The sequence below is a fragment of the Microtus oregoni genome, unplaced genomic scaffold, assembly GCF_018167655.1.
Source record: "Microtus oregoni isolate MIOR12 unplaced genomic scaffold, Mior012 000009F_ref0000495, whole genome shotgun sequence".
Lineage (NCBI taxonomy): Eukaryota > Metazoa > Chordata > Mammalia > Rodentia > Cricetidae > Microtus > Microtus oregoni.
In genome coordinates, this window is record NW_024543068.1 from 9,465,783 (window position 1) to 9,490,277 (window position 24,495).

The 24,495-nt window shown below is 40.3% G+C and overlaps 1 protein-coding gene across 28 annotated transcripts in view; it reads right to left on the reverse strand.

Annotated features, from left to right (window-relative positions):
- Positions 1-24,495, reverse strand: part of Nrxn3 (neurexin 3) — a 1,564,636-nt gene that overhangs the window by 1,328,461 nt on the left and 211,680 nt on the right. The window contains exon 1 of one of the 28 annotated variants that reach the window (XM_041658559.1): positions 6,877-6,989. The exons of the other annotated variants lie outside the window; for them this stretch is intronic. The gene's annotated coding sequence lies outside the window, so the exon portion shown is untranslated. Of the gene's footprint in view, positions 1-6,876; positions 6,990-24,495 lie in introns of those variants that run through there. 28 annotated transcript variants of the gene reach the window in all.

The following is a 24,495-nucleotide window of genomic DNA, read 5'->3' on the forward strand; positions in this document are numbered from 1 at the left end:
GGCACAATGACAAGTTTAGAAACAGACAAGCAACTTAATGGGACAAACAATAGAACAATTCAGGATTCTTAAAAAAAAAATTACTTGGGAAAGAAATTCTCATATCAACCCACAGAGAAAGGCCCGGAGCTGTGGCATAAATCTTGTGATCACTAAGCAAGGGAGGAGCAGAACCAGGATGAAAAAACGAAACCACAAAACACATTGTAGAAGGCGCTAGTCAAGCTACACTCTTCCATGCAGAGCCTCTCCTAGACTCTCTCCGTAGAGAACCCTCTAAAACTCCTTTGGAACGTAAGGAAGTTCGGTTAGGTTTCCCACCATAAAAAAATGAAAGTAGACCTTCCTGAGTTCCATGAATAAAAGGTCTCAAGGTCACAAGGTCTAGGAAAAATAGTAGGGACTGAAGTTCACCTTCCTAATACACTCCCTCTGTCTGAGGAAATCAAGATGCAGGCCTACATCATTTTTAATACTATCTGCATCCTCAGATTCTTCTATTCCCATCGCAGACACCAAACATATGAATGCCAACAATATATTGTTGCTAGAAACATGGGCTAGCTCACAGAACTAGCTCAACCGAGTAAGAAAGAAGATGACGCTGAACTGCCAAAGGCCACTGTGGAGATGGGCCTGGCCACCATTGCACTTGTCTTTCCTGCCTCCAAACAGCCCACTCTTCCCTCTGCTATCAAGGCACCTTATACATGGTTATTTAAAAAAATCGTTCCTGAATTCTGTACTCTTTGGCTTCTGAATTATTAACTCTTTGCATTTAGGAAAGACACTTAACTCATGGTCCCAGTGCCCCCTCTTACAAAATGAGGATGTGTCTCATGAAGCTGTTGAGTCAATGAAGTGACTCACACACAGCACACCCAAAGAACAGGGACCGACTGGTGTGTCATGAGTTCTGTTTATGTTTTCATCTTCCACGAGACATTCTCATTCTCATGGCTGAGAGCCACCAGCTCAGTCTCCAGCCTTAAACACATGTGTTGAATGAATGAGAGACCCTTGGCAGAAGGCCTGTAAAACTACTCATATTTTCTCTTGAGGCATTAGGAATAAGTTTTCTAATGGTGGAAATTGAAGCCCTGGTGTAGGACTTTCTGGGAGAGGATATTTGATCACCCTCATTTGATAATTCCTTTTAATATTTTATAAGTAAATTCATTGAGTAGAAGGCATTCAAGGTAACATTCAACCTAAGATGTACTGACACTCCCAGAAACTTCCATTCTTAACCTGTTTTAGGGCTTAAGTTCCAAGCATTTTCTCACCCCTTCAGCATACAGTGTTCTGAAAACCAGCAAGAATCCCCTCACCCTCCTGCTTTAAATGCCATCACACTGGGGAGAATTTTCTGAGCATGGAGTTGCCTCGAAGTCCCTAAAATTGACTTCTCTGGATTAATCCCTAGACTACCATCAAGCTGACCATGAGCTGTGAGCTGCCAACCAGGTGTTTCTGTTTCCAGAGCAAATGCACCCAGAGCAAAGATAGCGTAGAGGGAAATTTGTTATGGGGAAAATGAGGGGAAGCAGGCAGTTGTGATGGAGAAAGAGATTCACCTTCAGAGAAAGCAGGTATTTTCATGTGATAAATCTCTCCACTGTGTGGACTCACTAGTCCCAAGCAGTGTTAACAATTTCTTCTATTATCTTCTCGCTCTGACATAAGCTTGGGAGATCAGAAGTGTAAGCAGGTAATTCAATTGCCTCTCCTCCCTGCCAAGCTGTTAAGCAGGCACTTCTAGCATTGCTTGGGCTTAGATCAGGTTTCCCAGCAGCTGCCAAAAATGAACCTGATAAAATGAGCCCTTTGAGAAGCAACGGAGAAATGTGAAAAGTCTGGGGGATGGTCTTTCATGGGGAAGCAAACATGGCTGCCATGTACTTGTGAAACTATGAGACAGAAAGAAGTCAACTACAGACACACAATATGCTGAAAGGAAGGGGACCTCAGTATTTCCCATAATTATTCATAGAAATAACAACTTGGTGTTTATCTTGCAGACAGCAGAGGGTTGGGAGCACATAGCCTGCTACCCTAACACTCCACCTGTGTCAAGATTTTATTCCACATTCATTCAATAACCTTTCTTGAGTATATCTTGAGTGCCCCCCCCCCCACACACACACATGCACACACTCCCATGGACATGAGAGAAATAAGGAAAATATTTCATACTTTTAAAAGGGGGGGTCTTTAGGAGTGAAGTGGGGATAAAAGGGAGTGATGGGGTGAACACGTTCACAATATATCATGTACAGGCATAAAATTATGAAAAATTATACTTAAAAAAAACTTTTAAAACTCAGTGAGGCAGAACACAGCACTGGAACAGTGCAGATGAATAAGGTCACGGGGTTTAAGAGGGATTTGGATATAACATTAATAAGACTTGCTTGACTGGTGAGATGTGTAAAGGAAACCCAGGGGTGCCAAACAACAGAAAGGGAAGAGAAGAAGCCATATTAGCTAGGATTATTCGCAGACACCACTCAGGGTCTTGTAGTTTCTCACAGGTGAATGCAGCACAGGCTGAGGAAAGCTGGGGGATCAGTTCAGTACAGGACTCAAAGGGTCAATGTTCAGGGCTCCAAATGCCTCTACGAATTCAGGCTGTAATTCCATCAACCACTGAGTCTCCTTCAGCCCTTTGCACCTGCTACATCTAATTTGACTCAAGCAGGCAGAAACAGCCTTCCAAAGCACAACCCGGCACACTCTGCTAGAATAACAAAGCTTGACAGTAAAATAATTCTTCCTGGAGAAAGAAGACAGAAAGAAAAGCCTGTGCTAAGGCCTCGGTCTCAGAAATTAAAGAAACTTGTACAAAGTCCAACTGGGGAACTGTCTACACAGGACCCAGACTAAATCCATATGTCTTCATTGCTTCTAGCACAGAATCCTTCCTTCTTACCTTTCATGCTTCTCTAGGATAAAAGAAGAGGAGGAGGTGATGGAGGAGAAGAAGGAACTCTATATTTTTTGAGGACCAAATACAGCTTCCTCCTCTTGACCTCAGAAGCCCTTGGGAAAATGTAGGCACTGGTTGGTAGAGAGAAAGTGAAACTGTTGGAAGCTATAGCCTTAGGACCATGCATCGGGTTCTCAAGACCTAGGGCTCTCGCTTTATCTTTATATGAACAGTGGTGAGCAAAGTTATAGCACAATCGGGGGCCACGGCGTGGACAGGTTACTAATGTACAGACCTTGTGTAGCCTCAGACAGGGGAGGCATCTTGGGAGCATTCATGGGAAGGCTAGTCAATCACTTCCAGCCATGTGAACCCAACCTGTTGGCAACATTGATTTCTAACTCATTATTCAGAGAACCTCTGGGGTCTGAGATGGAGCTATCCAGCTGTGGCAATATAGCTTTAGGGTCAGATACTCTGGTAAGTGGATTTTGCTGGCTGCTTGCCTCTCCTGATTCAACTCTCCCCTACCCCGGCTGTTCATCTGAGATTTCAGTTCCCGCTACCACATTCAACTCAGCTCTCTGCTAGAGGATGACAAGGGGATACCAAAAATCCATTCTCCTTTTCCCACCTTGCTTTCCTTCTGGAAAAAAAAAAAATTCTTTTCCATTAATCTCAACTATATTCTTTAGGAAAAGGTGTTGAGTTGAGATTTGTTTTGTTTTGTTTATTTTGGTTTATTTGGAGCCAGAGTTTCTCTGTGTAGCTTTTGGTGCCTGTCAAAAAAACAAACAAACAAACAAACAACAACAACAAAAAAAAACTAGCTCTGTAAACCAGGCTGGTCTTGAACTCACAGAGATCCTCAGGCCTCTGCTCCCAAGTGCTAGGATTAAAGGCGTGTGCCACCACCACCCAGAAAGAGGTGTTAAAATAGCTTTTTATCTTCTATTTTCCAATAACATGGCTGAGGCCAATAAGAAAAAACAAACCTTAAAATTCGTGTGTGTGTGTGTGTGTGTGTGTGTGTGTGTGTGTGTGAACACTGTAGTCATTCTACAGCTTTTGGACTGAAGGATCTAGAACAGTTGGTCTCAACCTTTGGGGGATGAACAACTCTGTCACAGGAGTCACCTAAGACCACTGGAGAACACAAATATTTACACTGTGAATTGTAACAGCAGCAAGACTACAGTTATGAAGTAGCAATGAAAACAATTCTATGGCTGGGGTCACCACAACGTGAGAAATTGTATGAAAGGGTCACACCATTAGAAAGGTTGAGGACCACAGTTAATAGAGAATAGTAGGTAGAACCTAATGATAAAGTCAACACAGCAAGTGACAACAGACAGAAAATTCCAGACCAGGGAGACATTAATCTCAATAATATGAACCAGTAACCACCCCTTATTGTTACAGACACTTGGAGTTGTGCTTTCGTTATCTGTCATCCCTTCGAGGCTCACCTCCATTCTTACTCTTCCATGGGGTACTTTCCCTAACCAATCTTTGCAGCCCCAAACATGCACCAGCTCATAAAAGAATCTGCTCCAAATATGACTTTCGGCAGACACTTGCAATACACTTAGAGCAACTGTTTTCAATCCGGATTCCTCCACTCCCTGGCTGTGCGGTATTAGGAAAGGTGAGTATAAAACGCGTGACTCTCGGTTTCCTCATCTGTGACGGATAAAACTTCTTTCTAAGCTGAGAAATCAGTGAGAGAACGCAACCACATTCCGTAGCTAGGAAGCAGAGTAGCCTGCTTGGGGAAAAGGTGGCCTAGTATTGGGGCTGGGCTGTGGCTCAATTGATGGAGTGCTTGGTTATCAAGAAGGAAGTCCTGGGTTCGCTCAGTCGCCAGCACTGTATAAACCAGGTATGGTGGCACATGTCTGTGATCCCAGTACTCAGGAGGTGAAGGGAAAAGGGTTAAAAGTCTCAGTCTCAGACCATCATGGGCTAGACAGGGAATTGGAAGCCAGCCTAGGCTACATAAAATCCTATATCAGAGAGAGAGGGAGAGAGGAGGGATGTAGGTGGGAGGGACGACATGGCATTTCATTCTCTGAGTATGCCAAGAACTCTATTAAGTCAGTATTTTTGTGTGTGTTGAATGAATGAATATGACCCACGCCCATCTTTAAGCCTAGGTGGAAGCATGATCTGAGCCCTGTCTATCAAGCATGTACAACATCTGTCCACATCCCCCTTGGCTCTCAGGCAGCCACCCAGCCTGCACAGCTGTAAACTTATAAGATACCTGGAACCCACAACTCCATTCCCAGCATTGCTATAAAAGAGACTCGAGCGCCAGGCAGCCCATGGAGCTTGTATGTACACCACAGCCCACGGCAAACACTCTGAACCGAGCAGGCTGTGATCAGTAATAATAGAATAGTTTAGTAGTTGAGAAAATAATAGAATATTTGATTAAGCAAGATGGAAAGAGAGAGCATGCACTTTCAGATTCTGTTTCAAACAGTGGTGCAGAGGAAGCCAAGCCCTGTACAGCTATCAGAGAGGCGTGCAGCCTAAGGAATGGGGAAGAGTCACCCGATCATCTCCTTTATTGCCTCCCAGAAGCAAAATGTCCAGTCACCACGCATTCCCCAATCGCCTGTGTGCTGGTTACCTACCCTCTGATTATGTTGTCTTCATTAAGATGCAAAGAGAGCAAAGCCACCCATCTACATCTTTCCCTGTTTGCAGCATCAAGCAAGAGGCTGGCAGAAGAGGGAGCTGAAATGAATGTTTAAATGGAAATTATACATAGCCTTATGTTTCAGCACCCATGTCACTGCAGAAACACGCAAGGCCAACTACTGGATAAAAGCTACAGCTTTTCCTTCATTTGTAGAGCCAGTGATATTAACTCCCATGAAATCTGTCTCATAGGCTACCTGAAATCCTATGGATCTATGTGGTTAATAATGAGATAGAGAGAAAGATAAGGGGAAAGAATGTTTGTGAATCAAATAGTTCCACTCGAAAGGATTATTCTATGATTCAGCAGAATTTATTTTTTCATAATTCCAATGTGTGTTATTATTCCATTCTAAGCAAAACATGGCGTTCCAATTCTAACTTACCCCAAAGCAATAGACTTTTGCTAGTACTAGTCCATCAACATGCGTTTACTGAGTACCCAGTGTGACCTAAGAACTGCACTGGCTGCTGCACAGCCTCTGGTCTCAAAAACTAAATTAGCACCATCCTAGTAACTGTATTATTATCCCCACCACATTCTAGAGCAGCAGAATGGTCACAGTTTCCACTTCCTTAGCCCTGCCTCATGCCTGGACTCCCCTTCCCCACAATGAAGCCAGCCCAGGTGTCTCTAGAAACTGGGAGCCCGCAGACAACATCTGGTACACTGAGGGAATGTGTTTGTCTCAGCCCCGCTCAGAATAGTAACTGACAAGCCTGAATCACACAAGTTCTAAAAAACTCACGAGAAATAACCTAAGAAATCTATAGCTGCCTCCTCCAATTTCACTCCCTGTCTGGCTGCTTATTGACTCCTGCAGCCTGTATTGACAACCTGCAACCCTGCTCTGTCTGCCTGCTCTCATGCAGTGGTAACCAAAACCAGGGAGTTGGGGGAAGAGCATCAAGGATATGATTCATGCCTGAGACCCTGTTCTCGAGCCAGGTACCAGCCTACAGAAAAAATTTCCAAGAAAAAAAAAAAAAGCAAGATTCATTAGAAAGAAAATGCCAGGGTCCTCTTCCTTCTTTCTGTTTACCTCCCCCCACTTCCTCTTCCCCCAGGGCCACGTACTTCATCTGACTCCTTCAAATAGCCGACCCATCCCCATGTAAGCTCCCAAATTCTACTTCTGCACTAAGAAAACACATCCAATATAAAGAGGATGGGGCATAACCAGCCCCACCACTGCTCACATTCCTTTTGCTTTAAGGTGAGCTGAAAGACTTACCTGCCGAGCTCCAGCTAATTTCACTGCAGAAATGGAAGTGCAGAGTACAGATCCCTGGGAAGTCATAACCTTGGGAGTGGGGGACAGAAGCAGTGAAGAGAGGGGCCACCACATTCCCCAAGCCCTCCAGTCCTGTGTCTCTGCCGGAGCCAGCAATTGATAATCTCACTAACACCTACAACAGTGTGCAGGAGGCTGCCTTCTTCCTAACTAACACCGCCTTCAGTGTTCGTGATTTTGCAACTCTTCTCTCACCCTTCAAATCTTAGTGCAGCGCTGGCAATTAGGAACCTGCACACATCTGGGGCCTGGGACCGGGTGTTTTGTGCATACAATGGGAGCAAGAGCCAGCAAAGAAGACTCTCAGCGGCTTCCTCCTCTCCCGGGAGATTTACTAGAATCTACAGGCTTGTGTCATGCCAAACCTATCCCCTTTCTGAGTGTGATTCACCAGCTCAGGAAGTCACATGCACCCAAGATTCCCAGAATGAGCACCCCGTTCTGGGAAATACCAGGGATATCTGTTCCCCTATTAGCCAGAGCCCTTCAATAACAGCTGTGATCAGAATGCATAGCTGAAGAAGACATTTTGAAACTGAGCTGTCACTGTCCTGAGCAGAGCAGGAGGCAGGGCAAAAGGCAGAAGTCAACTGCAACAGTTCCCTCAGTTCCTTCCTTCCTATTGGTCAGTTCCCGGGTGCCAGGCAGTTGCACATGTCTGGATATTCTGAAATAAATGCAGGGGTCCTGAAACCATTTATGCCAGACCTACATAGAAGTGCTAAGTCACCCAGTGCTAGGTTAGATGAAATGCTGAAGGATATTTTTGGATTGAACCTGCCATCTATTGCCGTCTATTTATTCCTGCTTTAGACAAGAAGCAGAAATGAGGGGGCAGAACATTATCTATGGAGCTGTCATTCTGCAAGACGAACAAAGATAGACTCACTCATTACCTATAAACCTCTCACAAAGAAAGGGCATCAGCTCCAGTTGTTTCTTAATTGTGTTAATTTTACTAATAATAGAAGCGGTTGAGCTTTATGCCATTGTTGATACAATTCACAGCATTTCCCATGCTTTACATCATCTCATATCCCGGTAAATTTATCAGGTGTGCACTATTGGTTATTGTCTTAGAGTATCCATTACTATGATGAAATATTATGACCAAAGCCACTTGGAGAGAAAGGGGGTTTATTTTGTTTACAATTCCACAGCATTGTTCATCTTAAAGAAAGTCAGGACAGGAACTCAAACAGGACAGGAACCTAGAGAAAGGAACTATTGCAGAGGCCATGGAGGAGTGCTGCTTTCTCCCCATGGTTTGCTCAGCCTGCTTTTTTTTTTTTTATAGAACTCAGGACCACCAGCCCAGGGATGGCACCACCCACAACAGACTGGGCCCTCCCCATCAATCACTAGTTAAGAAAATGCCCTACAGACTTATCTATAGCCCAACATTATGGAGGAATTTTCTCAGTTAAGGCTCCTTCCTCTCTAATGAATATAGCTTGTACCAAGGTGACATAAAACTAGCCAGCACAGGTATTTTACCAATGTCAGAAATGAGCACATAGAGTTCTGGAGACACTAGACAACCTATCCGTGATCATAGATTACTAAGGTTGTCTCAGGATTAGAAGCCACACAGCTACTGATGGAGAAAGGTCATTGGTTAATTATAATAAAGAAACTGCTTGGCCTCATAGGTTAAAACATAGGTGGGAGGAGTAAACAGAACAGAATGCTGGGAGGAAGAGGAAGTGAGCTCAGAGACGCCATGCTCCCCTCTCCCGGGCAGACGCATAGCTCTGCTCTCTGAGGCAGATGCATGAAGCTCAGACCCAGGATGGACGTAGGCTAGAATCTTTCCCAGTAAGACTGATGCTACACAGATTATTAGAGATGGGTTGATCGGGATATGAGAATTAGCCTGAAAGGGCTAGAGTTAATGGGCCAAGCAGTATTTAAAAGAATATAGTGTCCGTGTAATTATTTCGGGGCATAAGCTAGCCAGGCAGCCGGAGTGCTGGGGACACAGCCCCGCTGCTGCTCATATTACAACAAGCTACCATTTCAGACTCTGTAGGGCTTTACCCCATTGTGTATATGCTCTTAGTAGACCACGAAGTTCTTTCACTCTTCTGTATTAAAATCTATAGTCCTTTGTGTGTGGAAAACTTCAGGTCAGCCCTAGGCTGTACTAAAGCTTGCTAAGGAACATACACATGGGCTTGAGACCTGAAAAGAAACAAACAAGTTCCTCATAATAACAAACTACTTTAAAACACTTGGATTGGATCTTCTTGATTCAAATCCATAGAAGCACAAACTTCCTATGAACCATCATATATATTCAACAAACAGATCTATCAACCCACTTAATAAATTGCTGTTCTCATTGACAAAGGCTCTCACTGTTGAATGTGAGGTTTTGAAAATTCTAAGCAATTATTTATTCTGACTTTTCACTAATTCAGATCTTTCTGGTTACCAAGTGGAAAGTCCCGCTTATAAATCTTTTCTTCAAAATGTTAGCTCATTCACACTCACGATGTCCTCGGGGTTGGCTGGCAGAAGGCCCCACATCCCTCATCTTATCAATATTCAGAAGAACATGCATTGATTGGAAGCAGGTCAGTGGTGCAGAGCACACAGCACATGGTGTATAATAAGCCACGCCGCACACAGAACTTCATCATCCATCCGGCGATCCATCACTCGCTACGTGCTTTCCGACAGAAGCACCATCTTAACAGGTCCAGTGCCTCCTGTAAATGGCTGTGATATTAGAAGCTAGCAAACCAGAGACCTAGTCCAGCTTCTACAACTCACAATTCTTCCCTGACCAAGATGTTAAAATTCTCAAAACTAATCACCTATGAATGATGAATGTGTTGTGCTGCCCTCTGGCTCTGGGTGCTGCTCTTGGACTATGCTGATTAGCTCACCTGAGAAGTTGGAGTCAAGGGAGAGTTATCGATTTAGTCTGCATCTGTGCCAGTTAGCTTTATACTAGTTAAAAGGTCGTCCCCTGCCAGATACAGGCGGTTTGTGAAAGCCGAGGGACATGAAAGTCTGCCTTAATTTTGACTGTCAAGCTTGTGTTCCTCCAAAACCCATGTGAGAAGTGACTAAGTCATTAGAGCTCCACTCTCTGGAATGGATTAGCATCTTCTAAAAGAGGATCCCAGGATGGATGTTGTAATAATTGTGGCCTTCACCAGACAATGAGTGTCCTAGTAACTTAATATTGGACTTCATAGTGTCAGAACCATGCTATGTAAATTTCTGTTGTTTGTAAAGTACCCAGGTGGCTACAGAAGTCTCTCAGTGGTAGAGTATGCCTCTGAAGCCCTGGGATCAACCCCCGGCATCATAAACAATTTAGTCTCATATATTTTTTTAATAGTACGAATGGACACAAACAACTTTAATCAGACTGGGGAAAGGTACAATGTAAACTAGAACATGGTGAGGATGAATCATGATACAGGGATCACAGAACAGCTGGTAGAAGATGCTAGTCTTGCACTCAATGATGAGGGGGAGAAGAGGAGGAGGAAGAGAAGGGAATTCAGAGGCCAGAATTTATAACAACTCCACAATTGTGGTGTCTAACTAATAGTGATTATAAGCAATGCTGTCTAGTCCAGTGGAAGAGCAAGAGCCCAAAAAATAGTTCAATGCAACCCACGCCTCTAGAGGATCCTCAGGTCCATGAATTTTTCTCTAGCACCTTTTGGAAGTTCATCATCCCAGGAAATGAAGTGAATGTTTTAGGGTTGACAGACTGACAAGCAGGTAAAGTTCCTCTGAAGTCTTTCTGTGAAGCTAAAGAATATAAACCTGTTGTCCGTGGTGAGCTTTGGTTCTAGAGGCACTGCCAGTGTAAACTCTGTTGGCTCAAGGGAGGCACACCGGATTCTCCTGAACACGACCAGAATTTTCAGAAAGCTCATTCTGCCTTTTCCCTGTTGTTTGGGAATGGAAAGAAATTGGGGGGGGGGGGGGGCGTGAACCTTAGTTCCAAGGTTAAGTAACAACAGCAAACTGCTATATCTTTTCCACTCTTGGAAAAATTAATCTTAAAGATGAAAAATGCATTTGTTTCTTCCATGGCTTTCGATATTCCCAGTAGAATAGAGAAAATTGTTTTGTAGTTGTTTCTCTGCTAACCGAGGGGAAAAAAATCTCAATTGCTTATTTTTCCATTCCTCATATCTTAAAATTAAATGGCAATAAATCTAGTCTAAATGAATGATTCTAAAAGAATCCCCACTAGTTGTATCTAATTCTAAATTCCTTCGGTAACTGCCAGTGTCCTGAAGGAAAAAAAAATTATCTAATTTGCATTTTTCCTGGAGACCTGTTTGACTAGTCTATAACAGGAGAATTCAATGGCTTCAGGTTAGCAGTAGTACAAGAATTTGAAGACTGTGACCATGACAGTCATGGAGATTTTCTAAGAATCCACAATACCAAGACATGGCTAAAGTGAATAGTAAATATAAACTATGACGATAGTCTATTAACAGTCAGTTATTGCCATATGTGGTCCAGCTAAGTACTGTTTCACCAGAAACCAGCTGAAAACCCAATGCGTTGCATTACCGCAGAGGACTTGCAGGTTAGCACCAAAACAAGTCACAGCAAGGGACAAGTTCAATGATAATCAGAGAAACAGGACAGAAAGATGGCCGTTCTCATCCACAGGGACTGAGAGCTGTAGAGAAAACCGCAGATGGGAGTTCTCATCTAGAGAGTCAAAGAGCTCTAAGGACAATCCCACACCCTGCAAAGCTCCCTGGGAATCTTAACTACATCTATCAAGTCAGGCTATCAGGGACCATCAAGCATTCTGACATTTATCATACATTTATCAATACCTTATTAAATATTTTTCAAAACAAGGGTATAGACTTCCACTTCCGGGAAGATGGGGAGACTCAGTCATCCCTGACCCTTCTACTAAGTACAAACATTAGTTATTGATGGAGGCGTGTGAAGTCTCTAACTCCAGTTAGATTTGTTTTTAAAATGTTCAAATAGAGCATACTGTCTTCTTGGTAGAGTAACCCTTTTTTGTTGTCATATAATAATTCTCCCTGTATCTTATAATTGTTTTTATCTGAAGTCTAATATTGAAGCTATCAATATTACTCAAGGTTTCTTCCAATTTATATTGCCAAGCTGTATTTTTCTAGAATTTTACTGTTACCCCATTATTGTCATTTTATTAAAAGTGGTTGCTGCTTATAGGGCATATGGTTGGGTTATCTTTTTAAATTGAGCTGGCCATTCTCTTTTATTTTACGTATTAGGCTTTTACATTTCATCTTGTTTGTTGTTTTTACGTGAGAGAATACATGTACTGTTTATTGTTTTGCGTTGCATCATCAACAAAAAAGAAAAGAATATAGAAAATGCCATCAGTCAAAAATATTTAATTCTCCTTTACTGAACCCTTTACCCAAGAGTAGAATGATACACATTTTCAAAATTTATATGCAACATATATACTAAGAGAACTCCTAAAACAGAAACCCAACAAATTAAAAGAAGTAATACCAGAGTGTGTTTTCCAACCAGATACTTAATTACATTAGGAAGAAATAACAAAAGCAATTAAACATAATTTTGAACTAATCAAGATACACCAAAATAATACATGAAACAACAAAAGACTCAAGACAAACAAACACTACACTAGAATGAAGGAAAATAAATACATAACATATAAAATGTATGATGGATCAAAGAAAAATCCTAAAAAAGAAACCTATTTTTATAAGCATACATTAATATTATGCAGTAATGGGTTTCAGTATAACATTTCTTCTATGCTTATAATGTATTCTGACCATATTGACCCAATATTCTCTCTTGTACTTCTCCACTTACACTGATGCCCATTTTCTTCCCAAAGAGACTTCCTTCTACTTTCCTGACTTATTTATTTATTTATTTTGGCATTCCAATGAACTTAATTAGGTTGACTTACAGAAATACGGGTGAGATGTTACTTACAGCAGCATGGGCAACTTATCAGTGACTACATCACTATATAAAAGATCCAGAAAGCCGGGCGGTGATGGCGCACGCCTTTAATCACAGCACTCGGGAGGCAGAGGCAGTCAGTTCTCTGTGAGTTCGAGGCCAGCCTGGTCTAGAAGAGCTAGTTCCAGGACAAGAACCAAAAGCTAAGGAGAAACCCTGCCTCGAAAATCAAAAACAAAAAAACAAAAAAAAAAAAAAACAGAAAAGGAAATGCATAATATTAATTGCAAATCACATATCTCACATCAATAATATAAATTAAAAAAACAAAAAAGGAACAGTGGAAGAGGAGGGCTAAAAGGGAGAATATTGAAGGTAAATATGGTCAAAATAGGTTACATGTCTATATGAAATACCACACTGAATAATCATACTAAAATGAGTCAAAGGCAGTATGTCTCAAGAATAAAAATAAGTTTGAAGGAGAAGAAAGAATAAAGAGAAAACCAGCAGCTAATCAAAGTAAAAACAAAAAGTTTAGAAAATGAATGAAGCAACAGCAAAAATAATTCCTTCAAGAATCAATACTACTGAAACAGCTCTTTCAAGACTGACAGAGAGAAAGGAAGCAAATGAGCAATATTAAAAATGAAAAAAGAGATGTCAATACAACCCTGGATGATGCCAAAAGGAAAACCAAATGAATATCAAAAACAATTTTAAAAAATAATTTTGACAATTTAAATGAAATATTAAATACTAACAACCACAAACCATCATTTGGTATTACCTGTCAAGTAACTTACCGTCTAGGACCTCATTTTCCTAATTAAAAACTACCCAGAATGGACCTGGTAACCAGACCCTGATGGTTACAATAGAAAGTTCCCCCCAACATCTAAAAACGGATGAATGCGAATTCCATAGACTAACTTTAGACAGTAGGAGAGAAGGGAATATACTCCCAGCTATTCTGATGACAGAAATACTCTGATACTAATATGAGACAGAGACAGCATAGAAAAGAAAACATATAATCTAATAATCCTACATAGTTACAGACACAAAATGCCTAGCAAAATATTAACAAATCGAATTTAATAATAAACATAACAAATCATATACCATGGATAATAAACCATGGTTTATTCTAAGTGTGCAAGTTGTTTGTATATTGAAAACTTCATGTGTGTAATCCAACATGATCCCAGGCAAGAGCTGAGATGACTCAGTTATTTCAGCTGAACAGGTAAGGCACTCACTAAAATCCAACACCCTCACAATTTCAAAAACTTTTCAAAACTATAAGAATAAGAGTAAGTTTCCTCATGTTAATAGAACTCCAAAGTTAATTTCATACCTCCCCTTAAGATCAGGAACAAGGCAAGAATGTCCACACTATTACTAAGTATGGTGTTGGAAGTCCTAGTCTGGGAAATAGGAGGTGGGGGAGAAGAACAAGAAATGAAATGCAAAGAGTGACAAAGATAAAAAAGAGAAGGGAAGGGGTAAAAGGAAAAAAGCAAAAAATACAGACTTGAAAGTACTATCCCTATTTTCAGACAATGTGATTCCCAAGTAGAAAATTACATGTGAGTTTAGCAACGTATCACAGAGAACAAAATAGACACATAGATACTAATTATATGCCCATATACTTACAATGAACATATACATAGCCAAAAAAGTAATTTATAAACACTGAACAAATTAATAATAACTCTAAAAGGACTTATACGCTGGAAAGTGCATGATGCTGATGAAAATGATTGAAGCCACTCTTAATACTTTGAGACACACTATGTTCATAGAGTAAAAAGCTAACATACTAAACATTTCAGTTAACACAAATTAGCATCCAGGTTTAATGTGATGTCTGTTGACATCTGAGCAATATTTGTTATAGATACAAACTTTCAAATAGTTATAGGATGGAAAAAGAAACAGAGTACCGAATACAATATTGAAAATAATACTGAAGCAAAGAAAATCAATTTACCCGATTTCAAATCCTATTGTATAACTATTGTAATAAAGACTGTGGGACAATGTTGCAGGGAGAGACACAGGAATGTGTGGCTGAAAAGTTAGACCAAAACAAATATAGTCAACTAATTTTTTTAACAGAGGTACAGAAACATTCCATGGAGAAAAATAAGCTTCACAACTACAGTAGGAGAACAATGCCCACCCAACTTCCCAGACAAGTAATGAACCTCAATCTAAGAGTCATATTTTTATTAAAATTATCTCTAAGTACATCATAGACTGAAAAAGAAAAATGTAGATATGTACCATATTTAGGAATAAAACATAGGTAAGAATCTTGAAGATGCTACATCTGGAAAAAAATTCTTGACAATGAAAACCTGATTAAACCCCCCCCCCAAAAACTGATAGAGTGTTCTGCATTTAAATAATACTCTGCTCAAAAGCCATGTGAGGAGGATGAAAAGATAAGCTACAGAAAGGGACGATGCCTGTGCAAGTCACACATTTAACAAAACACTAGAAAGAACTCTCAATTCCACGTTTATAAATCCATTGAAGTATTGAGAAGAGCTGACAATGTATTCCACTAAAGACAGCACACAGATGGCACATACCAGGAAACACATTCCACATCACGAGTGACTGAAGAAATGTATATGGACACCAAAGACTCAGTGAGATTTCACTGTCGCAATGCTATAATAAGATAAGAAGGCATCCAGTCAAAATGCCATGACCAAAGGCCTCCTGTGTGGGCCTTCCAGAAACTGTTGTCAGGACCTCTGGAAAACACTTCTGTGGTTTCATTTTAAAAAATACTCTGCAGTTAATGACAAAGGCACTACCGGGTGCTCATATGAGAAAGTATTCCTAAACATTTACAGCAGTTTTTTTTTCATAATAGCCAGATATGGAAATAATGCAGTACCCTACCATGGGTGAATGGCTGAATAACAGCGATATATATTTTACTGAGGGAATAAAGCTAAAGCTGAAATTTTAGCTGATACTTGCATAAGACATGATTTCTTTGATGCAGCACTTTGCAATAACAGAATTACAGAAATGGAGGGTGGGTTAGTACTCTCCTGGGTGTAAGGGGAGAGTAACTCCAACACAGGCAATTTGAGAAAGCCTAGTGCTGTTCTGGGTCTTTACTCTTCTGCCTTCCCTGAGCTTGTATAGTCATTTTGTTAGACGTTACTGCAAAGGCAAATGGATAAAGGAGACTTGGTAACTCCTTGTGTTATTTCCTATAACTGCATTCAGACACACAATTCTTGCAAAATAAAACATTTCATTTTTAAGTGAACAAAATATTCACTTATTTTCCCTCATTATTTCAGTTGCTGAATTTTTTTCCCTTCCATTCTCTGCAATGGGCCTGGCCATTTACAAGGTACAGTCACCAAATGATGGTCTCTTTTCAATAGACTAGTGAACCTAGGGCTCTGAAAATCAGAACTTCGAGCATCCATCATTGGTCCTCAGACTTTCAAAGGTAAAAATAATCTAATCTATCCGTCAGCTATTTTATAATGCTCTAGGGATTACAGCTATGCTTGTGTCGAACAAGATCGATTTAATACTTAGCCTTGCTGTACAACAAAAGTAATTCATCTACATTTTTCCTTCAAACATTAAGGAATCTTTTTTTTCTTTTTGTTTTTTGTTTGTTTTTGTTTTATTGAGACGGGGTTTCTCTGTAGTTTTGGAACCTGTCCTGGAACTAGCTCTGTAGACCAGGCTGGCCGCGAACTCACAGAGATCTGCCTGCCTCTGCCTCCTGAGTGCTAGGATTCAAAGTGTGCACCACCACCACCTGGCAGGGTATCTTACTTAACAAAATACTATTCTTTTATCCCTTGTGAATTACTTTTGACCTTAAATAAGCTAGTAGGTACCTGATATGAAATAACTTTATTTCACTTCACTTTCCTAAGGTGTTCTTTCAAGAATTTGTAATGTGAAATGACTGCTTTTTCCAGGATGTCACTTGTTTGACAAAGAAACTATTACAAATAATAATAATGATAGCTACCATGAAGTATAATATACAGGATAATCATAACACTAAATCAATAACTAACTAATACTTATTGATCAATGTCAAGCAGCCTGTACCATTTCACTTATGCCTCAGTATATTATAAAAAAATAATTTTGATCATTGCCATGTACAGACTCACAGAGTTGTGTTTTATAAAACAAGGGTTGCACAGATTCAAAGCTAGATTCTTTGACCACACAGATCTTAGACACTATATTATCATTCCAGCTTCCTTTAAGATCTAACAAGCCAATCATGCCATTCTATCCGAAATATCACAGGATGGAATTCCTGCCATTCAAAAGGAGAGGATCAGATGTCTATGAATTCAGCACATCTCTTAGGGGCGGGATCATTAGAGCGTGTGCATTGTAACTGTATCAGGAAGCAGCAGCATCAATGCACACATTTCAGTGAACCCAGACATTCAGTAGTGCCAAGCCTCATATGTTAACTTCTTCACAGTGGAGCCCGGGTAGCTAAACCATCCTTAAGTCCTATGACATAGTTTTGTGTGTTTGGCAATGCAAACACCTATTGGCATCTTCTAAGTCCAACTCTTGAGAGATCCCCACCAAACTCCACCTCTAATTAGTGGGTCTTTGCAATGCTTTCATTTTCATTCCTGCTTCTCTCTTTTCCTTTATGTTCACATCCACTTTTCCCTGGCTCTTGGCTTCCCCTCTCCCAGGTTGCTTCCGTTCAACAGAGTTCTCGTTCATACTTGCAATTTACTCAGTCTTATATAGTGTGAAGGAAGAAAATATTCTGGGCCCAGAGAAATGATATTCCTTCTTTCTAAGAGTGACAATTATTAGAAATGTTTGTCTCAATCATTGATGGGTATGGAAATAGTTTTTAATGCATAGTATTTCACCTAATCCTTTGTTATACATTCTGAGTAGACCAGAAAATATGCATGACTTTCTTTAAAAAACCTGCTTTTCTTTTCTATCTTCTTTCTCTTCTTCACGTCCGTACGTCTCGTTCACTATCACACATTCACACATGAGTACTTGCTTTCTCTTGCCGATATTTTAGGGGTGCCATTTTGCCTGCATCTCCTGCAACCCTGCCCAGTTACAGCAAATGACACAGCTCCCTGCTGTGCACATAAGAGCTCATCCTGGACCACAGGAAGTGAAGGCCAGGACCTCTTACCAGGACTTGACAGGGTTTCAAAACTGTCACAAAAATAAGCAAGCCAACAGAAGCTTGTGTGTTCTCTGCAGGACAGTGTCTGTCCTTGTGGAGATATGATTATTAGGTTTTTCTAAAATCCCTAAAAGCCCCGCTTTAGTTCCTTTCAAGTACTCATGAGCACAGGGTCCACACCTGCCACAGCGAAAGGTCACCCGCCTCTTTCAGATATGCTCACACACTTAAGGAATTAGCCTTCTTGGTGATCTTGGTTGCCTTTCAAGAGCTCATACTCTTTGGGCCTTCTTCCATCCAAGTGTCTCAAATGTGTCTATGGTAGGACTCTGATAATCCAGACATGGCTGACTTCTATTAGCCTGGGTCAATAGAGAGGAATAGTGAAAAGGTGGTCAGAATCAGAACCGTGGCTCACCTGAAATACTCAACCAACAATGAAAAGATGTTCTTTCAAGGGGTAGATTGCCACGGCAGTGCTGACTCTGTGTGAGTTAATGGTGTGTACTGGTAACTCTAGGGAGAAGCTGGACTAGGAAGAAATGCTCGCCATTCAACAGCTAGTGAGAAGACCAGCTGAAGAACTGAGACCTCCGTCTTGACTCCACATTGCAAGGGAGAAGACAGAGAAGCATTGAGTTAGAACTAGTAGGGAAGGTCCTGCATGAAATATGTGGTATTCCAAGAAGGTTGATTTCCTAGTCCTTTAACCTTGGTGTCCTGGATACTTGGATTCCTACTGTAAGCTATTATAAAGTGTAATGTGAATCTGTTTAGGCCTTGTAGCTCCGTAATCTCTGTCACAGCTATTCAACATTGCCATTGTGAAGAAATGCTGTAGTAGAGAATAAACAAATGAGTGTCTCTATATTCTAATAAAACTTTATTTATAAAAGTAAGTGGCCACCTGCATTAGGATTGTGGGATACAATTTAATAAACCTTGTGCTAGGATCATCACAATAAAGATCAGAAAGCACCTGAAGTTTTAAAGCCATGTACACAAAAATAAAAAATAATGAAAGATGGCTTTCTAGAAGGTATCAGTATGTACTACAAAACAATATTAGCTAAAATTATGATATACTATTATAAGTACCACCAAAATAGTAACCGAGTATAGAAGAGAATCGAGGATCTACCAAAGTTTAGGAAATAAAAGGAAGAATATAAGCCAGTGACAGCATAGGAGGGATCACTAGTAAATTGTACTAATAAGCTTGCAACTTGAAAAACAAAAGGATATGATATATCTCAGTTCAGTACTTTGTGTCAGAACTCGATTTTATAGAATTATTAAGTTAAATGAAAAATAAGAAAAAAAGATGAACATTTAATATCTACATTTTTAAACAAAGAAAAATTCCTGGAAGAGATGATCAAAAAGGAAATAGTCGATAAACCTTAAGAAAAATAGCCTGGAAAATATACAAACAAAATTAAAGCAAGAAGTGTCTGAAATATTATGATATGTATCTGTAAACACTAAATGACAATAATAGTAACTAACAAAATGTCCATCAAAATGATAAGGGAAAACTCAGTGCTGGTGGAAGTAAGAACTAGTACAGCCACGATGGATGCCAGCAGGCAAGTTCCACCCACAACAAAAAATAGAACTACCATATGGTCCAGCTATACTACTCCTGGGAATATACCCAAATGAATCTAAATCAGCATGCCACGGACGTGCCTGCACATCCATGTTTATTGTGGCAACTTTCACCATAATCAAGAAATAGAATCAACCTAGGTATTCATTAGCAGATGAATGGATAAATAAAATGTGTTGTACGTGCACAATTCAGCCATTCTAAAGGAGGGGGAAATTACATCACTTGTAGAAAACTGAGTAGAATGGGAGATTACCATGTTAAGTGAAATAAGCCATTTCGAAAGATGGTATCACCTTTTATGTTTTCTCAGACCCAGGCTATTCACACACATATATGTAACATAACAATAGGGGAGCTGTTTAAGAGCCTAGCAGGGTGAGCAGACTAGAGACTGTGTTGGAAAGGGAACATGCTCAAAATATATGTTGTACTCAAACAAGATGGCATTATGAAACCCATTTTCTTTGCACAAGGCACATGTACTAATTAATTATAATGAAAACTTTAAATTCTCAAGAGAAAATGATAGGTGGAAAAGGAGGGTATTCATGCTACAGATTGTGAAAGTTTCAAGGACAAAACCATACTTCCCAATACTAACAGCGGCTAACAGAAGTGAATATTGCCACCTGTAGTATGCGGCTAAGTGTAAGCTGTAAAAGCAATATTTTATAGATACCAAGACCATTACCAATTCTTATACCTTCCCATCAAATAATCTCACTTGTTAGTAAAGAGGCAAAACAGTAACTTGTGTATCCAGATGTACACATAGCATCATTAACACCAGGAAAACACATACAGACTATGTGTAGAAAAGAGAGATCAAGTAAAATGTGGTACATTAATACTAAAGAATATTATTCAGTCATTAAAATTACATTTTCTAGCAATTTAATGACTTAGGAAGACAAACTAAGAGGAATGGCAAAATGTTATTTCTAGGTTGATAACTTTCTGACTTTTTAATATCTCCCTATAATTTTCATATGTTCTGCACCAGGTCAGCAAAACTTTTCTGTAACTAGTCATGTAGTAAATATTTCAGGCTTTGCATGATATAGTCTATGTTGGAAACACTCAGGTTACCACTGAAGAAGAAAACAGTTAACATATGAGTACAAATGGACATGGTTGTGTTCCAGTTAAACCTCATTTATATAAACCTCTGAGTATCCTGTTCTATAAGGGCACAAATTAATTTTTGTAATAAGAAAAGGAAAATTAGATGTCTATTATCAAAGTTCATTATTATCAAAACCATCCACTAATGTCTATCAAAACACTGTTGTCCCTTTGCTTATATTTATACCCCGTACCTGTCTCTTCCCTCTCCTTTTTGCTGGTCCCATTCTTCTCCTCATATGCTGCCCCTTCTATTACATCCTAACTTTCTCCATCTAATTTCAGAAATCAGGGTATGATATTGGTTTTTTTCAATGGTCCATTACAACACCATTTTGAGTTTCACTGGTGCACTCCTTATGTCTAACTGTGCCCCCAAATCCTTGCATTTGTCATTGGCAAACCAAGTTAAAATCCTGGTTTGATCCCTTACTTCTTGATGACCTCAAACTTTAACCAGAGAGCATTTTTATTTACCTGAAATCCAACAAAATAACAATAGTGATATCCCACCAGGTCAACGAAGTCATAGAAGGAAGTATCTAGCCCTGAGCTGACAGACATTGAGCAATTATGAGAGATCGGTGACTTCTTCTTTTGAAAGCTATTGGATGAGTCAGTTTTGAAAGTTAGTTGTACTTTAATAAGGAGGAAGGATTTAGGAAGGGTAGAAAAAGCCTAGAAACTTCCTACTCTATAAACAACATCCTGTGATCTGAGAATGCAATCTCACAAATTTCTGCCAGGACTATTCTCTTCCCATAGTCCAAATAATCCAAACAGGAACAAAATACACAAAGCCACATTGCAAACACTAACATCCTAGGTCAGCAGGCCACAGCTCACCACCAGGCCACCAGCAGCATCCTGCTCTCTGGGGGTCTTTATTGGATTAAAGGATGTTATATGGAATGGGAGAAAGAATCAAAACCAGCACGCATGTGAGATGGAAAGAGCTGTCTCTTAAAAAATTGGCCCGGAATCCTCTGTGCCAGGACTAACTGCCTTCAGGTAAAGGGTTTAGAATCTAAATGTCCCTAAAGGTCATGTGTTAAAGGTTTGTTCCTGGACTTGATGCTATGGCGAGGTGGTAGAACATTCCAAAGGTTCTTTGTGGGGGCACAGATTATTTGGGGCTTGTGTTGAAACTGCTACTGCTACTTCATCTCCTATCCAGTTCTCCTGTTTTCTGGAGGTCACGGGACAATCACCTTTCCTTCACCATGTGCCCTCCGCTATGATTTTTCTACCTCACCACAGACCCTCAGAACACAGCCAACCAAGCATGGGTGGGGACTTCTGTAGCAGTGAAAGTAGAGGAATCCTTCCATTCTAGTTGATCATCTCAAGTATTTCAGGGAAATGACCAAAAGTTTCTAAGACACTTTCCTTCCCAAGAAAAAAGTCACTTGTACCAAATCGTGGCCAGAAATCCTCATCCATGCAATGAATGACAGACGCTTCCCACATAACCAGTGTTTTACAGCCACTATTCCAAACCCTGGAAACAGCCCCATGCAGAATGCAGGTCAGGTGCTATCAAGGTCTTTATGCAAAGGAGGGACACAGAATTCCAAGAGGTTAAGTCACATCTTATAGGTCACATGGGGTCTTGTAACAGAGAGCTCTTCTTATTCAGTATTCAAGACAACCTTCTGCCCCATGCCCTTACTTTCAGCACAACTCCAGAAGATTAGAAAGCTAACCCGAAGGGAATCAAATTATATGATGTATTCTTTTTGGAAGAAAAAAAGGAAAGAAAGTAGACAATGCCATTTTAGCAACATTATGTACAAAATAATACAGTGGGACTATGAATTAGAGGGTGAGTACAGTCATGAACCTCAGAACCAAAAGGCACATGATCTGACCGACTGAAAGAAGAACAATGGGCACACCACCAGGCTCAGAGGCTAAAATCCAAGATTCAATCTCTGACTGTGTCCTTCAGAGGTTTTGTGGCATGGGTTACTTACATATTCCAGACCTTAGCTTGCTCATCCATCACCCAAAAATGAGTGTCTCTATCCTAAAGATGAAGCGTTCTATAAACACACACAATGCTTCCCTGGGCTAGGGGCAAAACACGCAGATTCACAGCTGAGCTAACTCCTGTGGAGCACTTTAGTCTCTCTCCTAGGTCTTCCAGCAAGAAGCCACAGGCTGCATTAATTCCCTATCATTCCTTCAAAGCTCCCTCATACATTTGGCCTCAAACAATCTCAGTGGTACAGTATTTGCCTGGAAAGTTTGAGGCCCTCTGTCTGACTAGCTAGCACTACTAAAAAAAAAAAAAAAAAAAAGGAAAAGAAAAACAACACCCTCCCCATCAAAAGAAACAAAAAGCAAACTGTTAATCCAGGAACACAAAAAAGACAGTTTTATCTACCCACATGGTACTATCTTTGAATCAATGGCTATAGAGACCATTGAACAACTTTGGAAGGCAAACTTTAAAATTAATTTTTTTCTTTCATTTATCTTTTAAATCATGGCAAAGAGATGAAGAGGAAGAAAAAGGCAATTTTAGGGTAAAACACTCAATTAACTCAGAACACAGCCAACCAAGCATGGGTGGGGACTTCTGTAGCAGTGAAAGTAGAGGAATCCTTCCATTCTAGTTGATCATCTCAAGTATTTCAGGGAAATGACCAAAAGTTTCTAAGACACTTTCCTTCCCAAGAAAAAAGTCACTTGTACCAAATCGTGGCCAGAAATTCTCATCCATGCAATGAATGACAGACGCTTCCCACATAACCAGTGTTTTACAGCCACTATTCCAAACCCTGGAAACAGCCCCATGCAGAAATCAAACATAATAAAATGAATATGGATCTGTCTGGCTACTGTAACCATTTCTGTTTGCCTTCATCTCTCCATCCATCCATTAGCCTCCTGTCTCTCTTTAAGAAGACAAGCAGATGCTGAAAATAGGGCAGGTTTTTTTTTTTTTAATTTGCTAGTGAATAAGAAGTCTAATTAACTTGGAGATCCTCATAGATAAAGTGAGCTGTCAGAAACAGAGCAGTTTTGTTCAGTTTCGGTCAACTTCCTAAATGGCCACCGTGGTTAAAAGTCAATGTGTTATCTAAGTATTTGCTTAGCTTGTCCTGTAGATTCAGCCCTGACCTTGAGATCTCAAAACATTTCTCAAGTATCTTCTTGTGGATGTCATTATACAGAGAGGATAGTGGAAGGGGTGATAAAAGTGTATTATTAGGGCAGGAGAGATGGCTCAGTGGTTAAAAAACGCCGACAGTTCTTCCAGAGGACGTGGGTTCAGATCCCAGCCCTCACATGGTGGCTCACAATTGTCTTTAACTTCAATTCCAGTGGATCCCACATCCTCTATTGGCCTCCCTGGGCACCAGGCATGCATGCGGTGCATAGATATACATGTAGGCAAGCACTCATACACATGAAATAAAAAATAAATCTTTATTTTAAAAGTCTATTATCATCTACCTTATAAGGATGCCTTGTGTATAGCACAGAGAGGTAGGAGAGCTGAGCCTCAGAAGTTTTAAATAAAATCCATTACGGATTTGAACATCTGCTCCGATCCAAACAGTGAATAATGCCCCATGTGAGTGGCCAGCAGAATGGCCACTCCATCTTCTGTCAGGGTATTTTCCAGTCACTGGCCTTCTGTCCCTGAAGGAATGAGGCACATCCATCA